The sequence below is a fragment of the Penaeus japonicus genome, unplaced genomic scaffold (genome assembly GCF_977035675.1).
Source record: "Penaeus japonicus unplaced genomic scaffold, GWHDUDI00000001_assembly GWHDUDI00000008, whole genome shotgun sequence".
In the NCBI taxonomy this organism is placed as follows: Eukaryota; Metazoa; Arthropoda; class Malacostraca; order Decapoda; family Penaeidae; genus Penaeus; species Penaeus japonicus.
In genome coordinates, this window is record NW_028234410.1 from 12,586,642 (window position 1) to 12,589,141 (window position 2,500).

General features: G+C 38.8%; 1 protein-coding gene across 1 annotated transcript in view; it reads right to left on the bottom strand.

Moving 5' to 3' along the window:
* LOC122261514 (hemicentin-1-like) overlaps positions 1-2,500 on the bottom strand; it is a 229,545-nt gene that overhangs the window by 98,958 nt on the left and 128,087 nt on the right. The gene's annotated exons all lie outside the window — the stretch shown is intronic.

Sequence of the window (2,500 nt, forward strand, 5' to 3'; positions counted from 1 at the left end):
TAGGCATCTGTGCACATCGCTTGGAATATGTGAATAATTGCATATTTATATATTTATATGTGTCTACTATGTCCATGCATGGGCGCAATCTATATATAGAGACACATACATGAGTGCGAATGTGCACGCACGGGAACATGCATGAGCATGAAAGCATGTGTTATGTGCAGGCCCGGCACTGTATATTAGATAAATGCCCATTCTCACTGGAGTAGACCGAGAGGTAGTGAACTAGTTCGTGGGATGCTAAGATTTAATAACATGTAAGACTAGCTCAAACGTGTTATTGGAGATTAATGGTAGTCTCCTGACTAAATTACTCCCCCCACCAAGAAACCATTAAGGCCAGTAAGCGTGGATATCTTGCCCCACCCCTCTTAAATATGATTTCCCAGTCAAGACAATGGTCATCATTTCCTTGAAGCGAAAGAAACCTTAGTCACGGAGGCGATCGTTCAGGAACAGAGGGTGCTAAAAATATCCGTTTAGACCCAGGCCGCCTTACGATGATGAACCTTTGCACATACGATGTAAGGACTCTGAGAACAGAATCTGATCTTTTGACACTGTTTGAGGAACTTTCTTTAATCAAATGGGATACTGTAGGACTTTCTGAAGAGAGAAGACTAGGCGAAGAGCAGAAATTACTAAATGATGGACACTTACTATATTGGAGAGGTAATCTCCTGGATAGCAAACAAGAATTGGGAGTAGATTTCTAAGTTCACAACTGCCTCAAAAAGAATATTAGTAAAATTCTACAGTGTGAGCGAAAGAGTTGCTTCTGTAATAATTAAAGTAAACAATAGATATAACCTAAAAAATATCCAAAAATTATCCTACCTGCAGTCATTGATGAGGAGAAGATGTGCAAGCAGCTACCGATAGAGCAAAAACCCATCTTACCGTGATTACGGGGGATTTTAATGCCAAGATAGGAATAAGGAATGGGGAAACCTCGGTTGAGAAACATAGAATAGGTACCAGAAATGAGAGAGGGCAAATGCTAGTAGAATTCGCCGAAGCCTGATACCTTAATTTTATGAATACATTTTTCGAAAAGAGACCCGGGAGGAAATGGACATGGAAATCGCCATTCGACATTCATAATCACCAATAGGTGCGACATTGCAAGCCATAAGCATTATCAAAATGTTAGTAGCGACCATAGACTGGTCAGAAGTCGAATTAATTTACAGCTAAGAAGGGAACGAAATAAGCTCATGCAGAAGCCTTTCGTTAATCTTATTAACATTTAGAATAGGGCGACGGAATTTATTATTAACATCTGAAACCCAGCTCTCGAGGAAGATCTTGACATAAACTAAATGAACGACCAATTCAGTGAAATATTAAAGGAAAATGCACTTGAAATAGGCGGCAAAGATGAAAAAGAAAAGTTCAGTAAGCTTTCGGTAGAATCGAAAAGGCTTATGAAACAGCGTAGGGACACGGAAACAACGTCAATCAGACACAAAATAGAAACAGCAGAGCTGACAAAGACGGTAAAAAAGAAGAAATATATGCGCAAATCTAACATGCGAAAAATAAATGAAGCTCTTCTTTCCGGGACCAGCCTTAAGGCAACAAATAAGAGGCTCGGAATTGGGAAAAAACAAATGTATGGAACAAAGAAGCCCAATGGAGAGGTGACATACAATAAGAATGAAGTTATCAAAGTAGTAGACGACTTCTATTGCGACCTATACCACTCAAACGATCAACCACGAATGAAGGCAAACACAACAATTGGAGACGTTCCAAATATGGTAGAGAAAGTAAAAAGGGCACTAAAAGGCATGAAAAAAGAAAAAACACCAGGAGAAGAAGGTATTAGTGTAGATATTATTTAAGGTGCAGAGAAGATTGCGGCAGTAACACTGGCCAATCTTTTTAACAAATGTCTAAATAACAATAAAACTTCGAAATCCTGGAAAACTCAATAATGATTTTAATAAAAAGGGGACACAACAGATCTAAAGAATTACCGACCTATAAGCCTCCTTTCAGTAATCTATAAACTGTTCACAAAAATCATCACAGCCCGTATCACCGACACATTAGATTCAAAACAACCCAGGGAACAGACAGGCTTCCGCAGCAGATTCTCAACTACAGACCATATCCACACACTAGCCCAAATAAAAGAGAAAACAAACGAATATAGGACGCCCCGGTGTATGGCATTCGTAGATTATGAAAAGGCATTTGATTCGGTACAGATAACAGCAGTACTAGATGCAATTCTTAATCAAGGAATAGAGGAAATATGTTGTAGATTTTTAGAAGATATTTATAAAGATGGTATAGCGACCATCAAAAGGCACGCAGAAACCAATAAAATACCAATAGAAAAGGGTGTTAGGCAGGGCCACACGATCTCACCGAAGCTGTTTACAACTTGCTTTGAGGAAGTTAGATTTGAAGGAGAAAAGGATTAAAATAGGTGATGGACACTTAAGGACTCTAATATTTGCAGATGCCATTGTTATTTCGGCAA